Source organism: Henckelia pumila, chromosome 4 (assembly GCF_033568475.1).
Source record: "Henckelia pumila isolate YLH828 chromosome 4, ASM3356847v2, whole genome shotgun sequence".
Taxonomy (NCBI): domain Eukaryota; kingdom Viridiplantae; phylum Streptophyta; class Magnoliopsida; order Lamiales; family Gesneriaceae; genus Henckelia; species Henckelia pumila.
The window spans coordinates 198,508,532-198,520,091 of NC_133123.1; the positions used below are offsets into that span (position 1 = coordinate 198,508,532).

The 11,560-nt window shown below is 35.8% G+C and overlaps 1 long non-coding RNA gene across 6 annotated transcripts; it reads right to left on the reverse strand.

Moving 5' to 3' along the window:
* Positions 1-205: 205 nt before the first annotated feature.
* On the reverse strand, positions 206-4,929 carry LOC140863996 (uncharacterized). Of its 6 annotated transcripts, none has more exons than XR_012144085.1 (7): positions 4,708-4,929; positions 2,712-4,631; positions 1,963-2,155; positions 1,820-1,866; positions 1,400-1,730; positions 915-1,033; positions 206-519 (listed from the first exon to the last, which is right to left on the reverse strand). It is a non-coding gene; the product is annotated as an uncharacterized lncRNA (long non-coding RNA). The 6 variants fall into 6 exon arrangements; XR_012144083.1 differs by having other exon boundaries at positions 1,963-2,611; XR_012144082.1 differs by having other exon boundaries at positions 2,234-4,631.
* Between the last annotated feature and the right edge of the window lie 6,631 nt (positions 4,930-11,560).

Genomic DNA, 11,560 nt, shown 5'->3' on the forward strand with positions numbered 1-11,560 from the left:
CCGTTGTCGTAGGGAAGCAAAGACAACGGATAAAATCTGTTGTCGTTGGGCGTGCTTTTAATAACACCATCAGTTACAACAGTTTAAAACCCCCTACGACAATGGATTTTATCCGTTGTCTTTTTCCATATAAAAAACAAAAAAAAATTAAAATCAATATATAAATTTTCAATATTATATATCAATCAAAATTTAAAATCTCGAAAGTAACAATTTCCCAGTATTACAAATCAATCGAAATTATAATTCTAATTCAATACACATCAAAACACCCAAATTATATACAACTCTAAAAAATCGAAATACCCCATTTCATATAAGCTGAAATGGTGGAGAATTGCCCAGTGTATTGACCATTCTCATCCAAATGCTTCACATTGATTTGAACAGACGCATGATCCTTAGAAGTGATGAGCCTATTCGTAGCATAGCTGAATACAGATCCATGTTTTGTCCCTCTTCATTCTGCATCTTGGCCCGGCCTTTGTAGCACACAAATAACTCAAATAGCTCAAAGCACTTGCATTTGCACAACACACAACACAATGAGTAACTCTAAATAAAGGATACATCACTCAAAAATAAGTTTAAATAAATTAAATAAATAAATAAATGCTACAAGAATTGGCGTTGATATTGTTATATATTTCAGCTAAACAGATTGATTATGATTTCACTGAACATTACTAACACCAAAAGAAATTAAATTCCGAGCTAAGAACGTCATTCAACGAATAAAATGTGAAGGTAGGTATCCTTTCAAGCTCATTCCCTCAGCAGAGAAAAACATAGTTAACTTAGCTCAAGAGAATCAAGACAAAATACTGCGAACAGAATATGCACAAGGACTCTAAAGCTAACCTTTACCTAGGATTTTCCAACATGTTCATGTAAAAATGAATTACATTATATACTTTGACATGTCGATGTTTTTCCATCTCCCAAAGTCCAAGCTGGAGAGTATGATAGCATGCTTCTTTCCAATAGCAGCAGCAAAGTTTGCCAGGTTCTTGGCGTACTCAATCATCATGCCCTATTGCACGAGCCATTGGATATAGTAACAAAAACTACAGAAGTAATACACTAGATCAATCTCACTCGACAACCCACATGCATAGATTAATCAACTAAAGTTCTAAGATTAAATCAAATTGTATCAATATCAGATTGCAACTAGAACAAAAAGTCACTGTTTTTGATAATAGGATAGTGTTGCTGCACAAATGTTAACCCACCAGATGATGATTCATAAGCTAGAATGAGTAAATTTACAACCATTCAGTATTTACACTAGAAAAGACAAACTCGGCAAATATATAGAAACAAAAACTGAATTAACAAGAGTTTAAAGAGTAATAAACCCATAAAGAAAAAAAACAAAATTTGTAAAAAAGAATACCTTCGAGAGGGAGTGCGAGGTCTCCACCAGGCGAAGCAGTATAAGCATCACTACCAACACAAGGCAGCACATTCGGATCGTCCAAGTAGCCGATTCTCTCCGCTTCCAGAGATGAGATTATCAAATCCACGGCCAGCATCACTGCCTTGTTAATGAATTTGTGATAACTCAAACTGTTTTCAGTATTAGAAATATTGAAGAAGAAGCCAACAAAATTTGCTGACGATTACGCATCATCAAACGGATTCGGATAGTTTCTGGTTTATCTGGTGGATCTCACTACTCCTTCACTCTCTCTTTTCTCCTCCCCATTCGACGCGATGCTAGGCGACTTCATAAACGAAGATCAGAAGACAATCTTCGTGCCAACAACAAGCTCTCAATGTTAGTGTACTATCCATAGAATAATTCATTACATACCTTCACTGACATCTGATCCTCCCGGTATATCTGTTACTAGCCTGCACCTAAAATATTTAGAGCATGTATTATTGAACTAGCTCAGTAGAAAGTATTTGTGTCACAAATTGGTTAAAAACAGAAGATCAATTTACAGCACAAACCTCCCACATACAAAGAGCTTTAGTTAATCCCTGCAATAGAGAACCAGCAGCATACAGAAGGCAAAATGAAGACTTTTAGCAACTATTTTGGCTAGGTGAGATAATATCTCCCTATCCATAAGTTCTAATACATGCCAGAGTACTTGCAACTGCTTCATGACACCAGTTGGCCTTCCATCTTAAAGTTTTGACGCTGATAAGTTCGAGATATTGAGTTTTAGCAAATCAAATTAAAAAGGTCAGCTAAACCCAAATTTATATGCACACATACCATTCTCCTCAAAAGCATTTCAAAACACCAAAAAGCATCAGCGTTATCCTCAAAAAGAACAACAAAAGGCGACAATAAATCACTCATGCCTTACTTGGAACTTCATCTTCCTGTTCTTCCTTCTCCCTATTGTAGGGTATGATATTGTTTGTATATTATGTAAAATAATGGATTTTTTTGTATAGTTAAAACTGCTTAAGAATATATTGAAGACGCTAAAACAAGCTGGAAACGGAATACAAGGGCACGACCGAACTCGTCGGAGAAAGGTTGGTTGCGGCTGAATGAGAACGGAAATACTGAGCTATGGTTTGAAAATGTCTCTCAGCTCCAACACTATCTACCCACAACCAGAAACCATAGAAATCGACAAGAAATCTGCCCGAAAATCGAAGAGATTCACGAATGGAAAATTATAAGCTGTTGGTGCAGATACTTGGAAATATCCTAACTTAAAGAAACGAAAACAAAGATTTACCTTTCACAAGCATCGATATTTCACCGTTGGTGCATATTTTCCCTTGAAAATTCGAAAGTCAGCTCAGGGAAATAGAAGCACTCCCAAGCTCTAGGCAACAACACATCACAGCTCAACCCAGATAAATTCATAAATTCTAAATACGCTAGCCCAGTCAGATTTCCATAATCAAACACCCGAGGCGACGCTTTCCAAATTGAATGAAATTACTACAAACAAATAACAAGTAATTCCTGAAAAAGAAAAAATTCACAGTTCACACAATCAAACCTGAAAGAGGCTAGAGTAATTATCCCACTCTCCTGTTCAAATCTTCTTCCCAAGAGGAGAGTTCTTTCTCCTTTCTCTTCGAGTTCTACTAAGTTATGAGACGAGTGATTATAGCCTTCGAAGCATCAATCCTTTTGCATCCAGGTTCACAGCAGGAATCACCACATTCCACGATAATGTTGATTTTAGATACATTATTGTTGATACTACCTGTAATTACAATAGTAACACATGTAAATGACTTCAGAACTAATCAGAAGCTGTAAGTCATCGTAGTAATATTTGAACACAGATACCTTAAAAAAATTACAAGACAATGCTATTATTATTAGCAAGTGACCATGAGAAAACACCGGTATTTTTCTCTTTTTCTTCTTCCACCATAAAAAAAAAAAGCATAAGCCAACAAAAATTAGTGTCAAACCAAAGAAGCACGTGGTGTCAGCACCTCAAATGAAAAAAAAATTAAACTAACGAATATATTTCTCTCTGATTCATCTCCGTTCATAGTTGACTATGATTCCAATAAATAAACCAAGCATGCTTCAAGTTCAATAAAACAGCAGCTCTTTTCCAAGGCATCGAAAATGAGAACACAACAAACTTGAAATCATTTGTTGGTCAACTCAAATTCAACGATCTTCTCAATTACAAAAGGGAAAAGATATGTTGATGGAGAATAAAGCGCATTGCCAATCAGAGCAAAGATTAAAACCCATAAGCCCATGCAAAAAAACAAAATCAAAGTGACCTGAGAAACTGACCTTTGATGATTCCAAGAAGTTTATAATATTGAATTTTCTAATTGAAGAAAAACGCTAGCTCAAGTTCACTGATGCCCCAAAACTTCACTGTAGATATGAGAGAATCTCTATGGCGTGCTAATAAGACTAAGAAAAAATATATACTAATGGGCCTTTTTTTTTGAGCGAGTAGAAAAATTATATGAATAAGAGGACTCAGAGGATTGCATTTTCCGTTGAAAATAAAGAAAAAAAACCCCAAAAAAATGGAAACTTTGTGTGACGGAAAGATATATATAACAGTAAGAAATTTAAGAATCCATGTGCATTTAAAGTGAAAAATATTCCTTGCCCTTCTATGTTAATTTGATTATCCACTGTTCCACATTGTACCTCTGTCTCACGCATAAACACACAAATTACAGTTTTATGTGTGTAATTTGTATATACACATACATATATGTAGGCGTGTGGTATCAAAAAATTAACATGACCAAAAATAATCAGAACATGTATTTTGTCTAAATTTGTATCATTAAAATCGGGGGAGTAAAGTGGAAGCAAACAAGAAGGAAAAAAACCTATAGATGCGAACCGCAGTATGTAGAAGCAGAGAAAAGGGGGAAAACGACAGTGACAAATCTGCACAAAATTTTCCAGTTTAACCAAAACAAATCGCAGATCTAAAAGTATATATCACATTTTACAGAGGGAAGAAAACCAGAGGAACAAAAACCGTTTTAAACAAAATACAAACCAAAAAACATAAATCTCGCTTTACAAAGAACCAAAAACAGATCTAAAAACTTAGATTACGTTTTACAACATATGGAAGCAAACCAAACTGAAAATACGGAGAAGAACAAACTCTTTAACTGTACAAAATTTCTAAGTTGAAAACGCAGATCTGAGAAGATAGAGCACGTTTTACAACAGCTGGAAGTAAAAAAAAGGGGAAAAACAGAGAAAAGCGAAGTTGTTACCCATAAAAATTTTCCAACTCTGTAATAGAAGTCACACGACGTAGAACTATCGGAAGGAAGGTAATACGCCTGGTTCACGACAGAGAAGACGATGAGCAGTGAAAGTCGAAGCAAAGCTCAAGGCAGAACAGAAAAATATGGCAATCGATCGGCGACTAGGGCTGAGCTGGGTCAAAGGGGCGACGGGTTGGGGCTAGGGATTGGGTTTCTCTTTTCTTTCGTTTTTTTCATTCTTCTGTTGAGGCATAAGCGTGTACACCAGATATATGTGTATATGTATGTTCTATTTAAAAAAATGAAAAAAAAATTATAAGACAACGGTTTATGAAAAGTGTTGTCGTAGAGCTCCCAAAACACGCACATAGACAACGATTAATAAAAACCGTTGTCGTAGGCCATAAAAAACCCGCTCATAGACAACGGTTTTAAAAAACCGTTGTTTTTGACACATATAAGACAACGGTTTTTTAAAAACCGTTGTCTTTTTTTCCTTCAAAAAAGGTCAACAACAACGGTTTTAGTAAAAACCGTTGTTAAAGGCCAAAAGACAACGGTTTTTCAAAAAAACCGTTGTCTTTCTCGTGTTGTTGAAACCAAAATTTTTTGTAGTGAAAACTCGAGAATCCCAAAATCTGAACCAAACCAGACTGTCTTGGTCCATTGGAACTCGATGAGCTACTACCTTGCCTCTTAAATTGCTTGCCTTTTGGCCGGAAGTGATCTCTTCTGGCACCACTGCTACAACCTCCCTCAAATCTGTTTTGTTGCTAAAACTGTGACTGAGGCTGATGCTGAGGTGTGGTTGTCTCGGTGGCTGAGGCACAAACTGGGCTCCTCTCTATCTCATCAGACCATCCTCTGCTCCCTTAGCTCTGTTAAGGGCCTCAGCAAAAGTACTTGGTCTCCCAGTATTCACCAAATTAAAAAATCTTGGGATTAAGGCCATTAATGAACTGATCGTCCTTGGATTCTTTGTCATTGGCTACATGAGGTGCAAACCTCAACAAACTCTAAACGTATTCCTTGATATTCAAGTTTCCTTGCCTCAGATTGGCAAACTTGGCTCCCTTGTCTTTTCTATACGAAGTAGGGAAGAAACTCTGATAAAAATCGATTGATTCTCCAAAGATTTCTTAGCCATGACCCACCATCTCTTAGCGACATCAAGAAGTTGATGCACGATCAATTTGATCCTACGATCATCATAGTAATCCAGAGACTCGAATAGTTGCTCAATGTCTTTGATCCAACTCTCACATTCAATGGCATTTTCTGTCCCTTTCAAAGTTGTGGGATTGAAATATTGAAATCTTTTCTACAACACCTCCATCAGTGTAGGAGAAACATCCATAGGCTCAATGGCGGCACTGCCTTTCTCGGTTTGAGGGATTCATCTGTCGAAGGCCTATTTTTGGCTCTACGAGGAGGCATATCTGATATATAAGAGATCATACAAATAAAATCAAGATATCATAATCATCATCTCCATATCAATCAATCTCTTCTCATCAATCTAAAGATCTCTCAAATTCTTGTCATGAATTGGTCTGATTCGCTTTTCAAATATCACATGCTTTACAAGTAATAAGCCATTAGTCATATTCGATTTTCAAATATCGCATGCTTTACAGGTAATAAGCAATTAATCATATAATCTTAAAGCATGCTAGCATGAAATTCATTTACTCAAAAAATGAAATCAATCTCATGCGAAAAAATAAAATCAAGCGGACTCGATCTACCCTTCTCACAAAATTTTAACTCAATCCAATAATCTTAATGCTCTGATACCACCTAATGTGGATGCCCCCGGTTTGATCTATAACTCAACAAGCAACCAAACCGGACTAAATTTTTTTTAAAAAAAAAAATATATTGACCTCCAGCGCACCCACGCCCTTCGGGCGGCGCGGCTGCGCTGCTCCGGCGGCCCCAAGAAATTTTCTTCTTTCTTTTTTGATTTTGGCTTTGAAATCCCGGAATGACACTATCTCGATACGACAATCAAATCCTACAATCAAATGAGTTCAAACAACATTAAAACGTGGAGAAAATACAACATGTCCAACAAATAAAAATGTTAAAGATTATTCAAAATGAGTTCAACACAACTTGACTGCTAAACCCGAGCTCCACTTCTACTCTCAATCCATATCCCTCAAGGTCCTTTAAAGCTCGACCCTGAACCACCAGTTGAAATGCATAAACACAAGACAAAGTAACAACCAAAAAACCGGTGAGAATAAACTCAGTATGAACGACAAGAGCATAAATAAACATTTAAGAATTTCAAATCAATCAATAATCTATCATAAATAATCTAAAATTATTGATGCTCAAATGAAATTCATGCTCAATAAAATTAGGGCTATCAAATCTTGGATTCCATCTGAATCTTGGCTATAAGGATCCCATGGGAGAATAAAACACAACAACACCACCTACTCTCCTAATCGGGGTGGGTTGTAACATCCCAATCAAGTTAAATATCGTTACCAATCTTGATCAACTCTGATCGATTTGATTTCTGAATAATCTGAGTCTGTCAGCCCTCAAAAAAATTTGTAAGGAGATGTAAAAATGCTCAAAAGCAATCATCCAACTCAATACAATTCAAACTCCAAAAAACTTCCAAAACTCAACAATTCTCGAACCGGCGGCATAACGACTAATATTCGACCTACCGAAAATCAACAAATATCATCATATCTATTGAATACAACTCATAACTTCATCAAATCATCAAAATCTCGTCAAGAACACGTCCAAATTAGAAATCCCATAATTTGACAAATTCGAAATAACTTCATAAATTTATAACAAATTCAAACGCTGCTATTTTTTTGATCCGTCTTAGATATACTAGTACAGGTGTCTCAATAACACATATATCCAATAAAAATCCGATTCCAACAACATCCAAAAATCAAAGTATAAGATATCAGAATAAAAATTACGGCATAATGAAGCCCTCGCAGCGGTGATCGTGAATATACGATAAAATCTGAAATCTACCGGATGGATCACGAAAAATAGAAGCTTGGAGAAAGAACTTCAATGGAGAAATAGAGGGACACGACTTGGAGAAGAAGAAAAGGTGATAGATACACACATACACGCTATCTACTATAAATATCAAGCCAAAAGTATTTTTAAATAAAGACTTTGCAATATAGATCCTGAACTCTTTAGTGATTGAAATTTGGTCCCGGCTCAAAGTTAAAACTTCCAATTCAATCCTCAAAATTTCATAATCTCGTAATATCATGTCATTCTCAAATAATCTCAAATTAAGATAATTTCGAGAAGTTACAAGATCCCACATTAGTCAAGTGTGTCTCAAGATTGTAAATGTGTGATTCACTCCGGTCCATCCTCTTAGACAATTCAGTAATTAAAGTGCTCACCATGTCTTCCAAGGAAGGATTTCCTTCTTCTCTTTGAGTGTTGAACTCCTATGGAGGATTCAAAGCATTCTTGTTATTAGCACAGGAAAAATTTTCATGGTTCCTCACTCCAGAATGGTAGTGGTTAGGAAGAGGGTTACCTCTATAACTTTTGAAATTTCTGTTATTGACATATTGAGCTTGCTCAATAGTTCCTACTTCTGCGGCCAAGTTCTTTCTAAGTAGCCACTGCTGCAGATTCTGTCACTTGGTTCCCTTTATTCATTGCGGCTACATGTGAAGATATAATTATCATTTGTGCAGACAATGAGGTGAATGTGTCCACCTCGTGAATTCCAGCAGGTTTTCTGACTTGTAATCAATCACTTGGCCACTAATAGCTGTTTATAGTCATTTTATCGAGCATGTCGTATGCATCTTCTGGGTATTTAGAGAAAACAGAGCCACCAGCTGCGGCATCCACTGACATCCTTGTTGGCCCATTCAACCCATTGTAGAATAACTCAATTTGCCCCCAATCTTGGAAATTATGAGTTGAGCATCTCCTTAGCAATTCCTTATAGCACTCTCATGCCTCATACAACTATTCCGATTCTTGTTGACGGAAGGTGGTGATCTCAATCTTTAGTTGAGCAGACTTTACAGGTGGGAAGTATTTTGTTAGAAATTTGGAAGTCATGTCTTTCCATGTAGTGATGCTACCCAGAGGAAGAGATTGCAGCCAGCTTCTTGCACTGTCCCTAAGAGGGAACAGTCTTAACCGGATGGTGTAACGTCCCACTGTATCAAGACGAGTCTTTCCAGCGTACTTATGTCCTCACTCACACACACCCTGAGAAAATTTCCAGGGGGTCACCCATCCAAAATTTTTCCCAAGTCAAGCACGCTTAACTTTGGAGTTTTTATATGATGAGCTCCCGAAAAGAAGATGCACCTTCTTGTTATGAGTAGTACATATGAAATATTTTAAGCTTTTCTCAACTATGAAGTCTTATACCTCCACAGTATGAGAATCTCTCTCATTCCGGCATGAGATCGGTTCATTCATGTCTTCCTTTGCCTAGAAGCCTACCAGGAGCCGCTTCATTTTTTGTGCAACCTGTTGGCACCGGCGATCACTCCTCGCTCTCTTCAGCCTCGAGCGTCACATGCCCACCAGCTTTCGCCTGGTTTGTCCCCGAACCATACCGTACTAAGAGAGGTCGGCTCTGAATATCTTAAGTATGAAAAAGTATTATTTTTAAATCTGTATTATTAATTAATTAAATATATATTTACAGGCAATATTTTATAAAAAAAATATTATGAAGAATTTGTATGTATGTGCATGATGATATATGTATACATGTGATGTTGGGCATGAAAAATATTTTTAAGGGAGTTGAAGTGGATGTGTGACAACCTACGGAATTGGAGATGGGATGCTTAGGCCCGGAGACCTTTCCATATGACACGGGACTATGGATCAAGATATTGGGGCCCGATTGCCTTTCCATACGACTATGATTATGATTTGCCTACAGGTCCAGGGTCAGCCTGGTGAAGGGGCCAAGAGGTCGAGATCCCATCGCCACTTACGTTTGTTTTAGATTGATCAATCGACATGACACGTCACACAATATGGATATAATCTTCAGAGATTTTAAGTTATGATATGCCCTAAATATGATGCATGATGAATATGTTATGTTAAGAGTATGTACGATATGTTTATGTGATGATCATGAATTATGAATTTTAAGGACATGCATGTATATAAATTATTTATTATGTATGATGCATGTATTATATGCTGCATAAAATTTAAGCATGTTGTTAATATGAGATAGAACGTGTTGAGCCTCTAGGGTCACTAGACTTAAATGATGTGGGTGAGCAGATAGATTATGACGTAGAGAACTTAGCCCCGACTGGCCGTGAGGACGTTTGAGCTCCCGACGATCGGCTATCCCGTGACCTACGCTCAAGTTATATTTTAGTGATTTTGTTGAACAACATATTTCATGATTTTATGGATGTGTAGATTTTTAGGAGAGGTTGAGTTTTAATATTTTAATGCATGAGATTATGTTTATTTTAATACATTTTATTTGCATGCAAAAATTATGGAATTTTATGTAGAATGTTTTTATGGAAATTTATTTAAGTTTAAAAGAATTTATGAATTTATTTAATTTTAATATACATATATATATACGATTTTTTATATACATAATATATCAAATATTTATTTATTTTTTAAAAAATTAGTAGTAGTAGGATCGAGTCGTTTCAGATGGTGTCTTTAGTAACACCATGCATCTTGATTGTATCTGCGATCTCTTGGAATGTTCGCAGATGTAGATTAGAAACTTCAGCTCCCGATCCTCGGAATTGGTTCTGTTGCACCATATTTATAAATGCAGGCTTCAACTCGAAATTGTTCGCAGTTGTGGCCTGTCTAGCAATTTCGGAGTAATTTGTATTTATTACAGGCCTAAAGTTATCTCTTATTGGTACTGGGCCAGTAGCATCCCCTCCATCCCTGTTCTGATCTTCAGCCATTCTTCTCAATTATTCTCTCCTGGCTTTTCTTAATGCTTTAACAGTCTTTTCTATCTTTGGATCAAAGAGCAATGAATCGAAGCTTTGGATTTTGCGCATATACTGCATACATACACTGAATATTTGTAACTAACCTGAATTAATCCTATTTAAAGCTACGAAATTTCAAGTTTTTGTATTACTAAAAATATTATCTCCAAATCAAATATTAAATTAATAACGACAATAAATAAATGAGATAATTCTAGAGGTGTGACTTCGTTAAATATTTTACCATGTTTAATTTACTATGTATATTATGAACTCTTCAATTTATTATCCTAGAATTCAATTATTATCTATCCACTTTTCCAAGTGATGACTGATATTAATTATCTAACGTATATCACAATATTCCTATTAACAATCTAATATTGATAATATGAAAGGCACAAAATTCTTAAGGCTTCGATAGCGTTAAACGCCTTCCAGCAATATAATCACTAAAGATATGTTTTTATATGTCTTGTTTATAATTTCTTTTCTGAGTGATGAACTTAAACACATAAATCATCAACCTATGGCCAGTAGAGTTGAAAGTAATAAATTAGAAAAATACAAATAAATTAAACGAGGAATTCAAATAATAATTATCATATAAAAAATTCCTAAACGTGATTTTTGATATCATTACGTCGACTTCTAGATAAGGGAATTAGTTCACGACGGAATGTGTTACGCCTTAAACGCATACAAATCTCTTAAACGAAATTAATATTTTTAATGTGATAACTTATCTTGTTTTGATAATTACAAAACTAGGTTATTATTTCTAATCGTTTAAAGTGAGACTTTGCAGATTAGATTTTTATCAAATTCATGTGCGGGTATATTCTATCGATGGAATTGAACAAACCATGGAG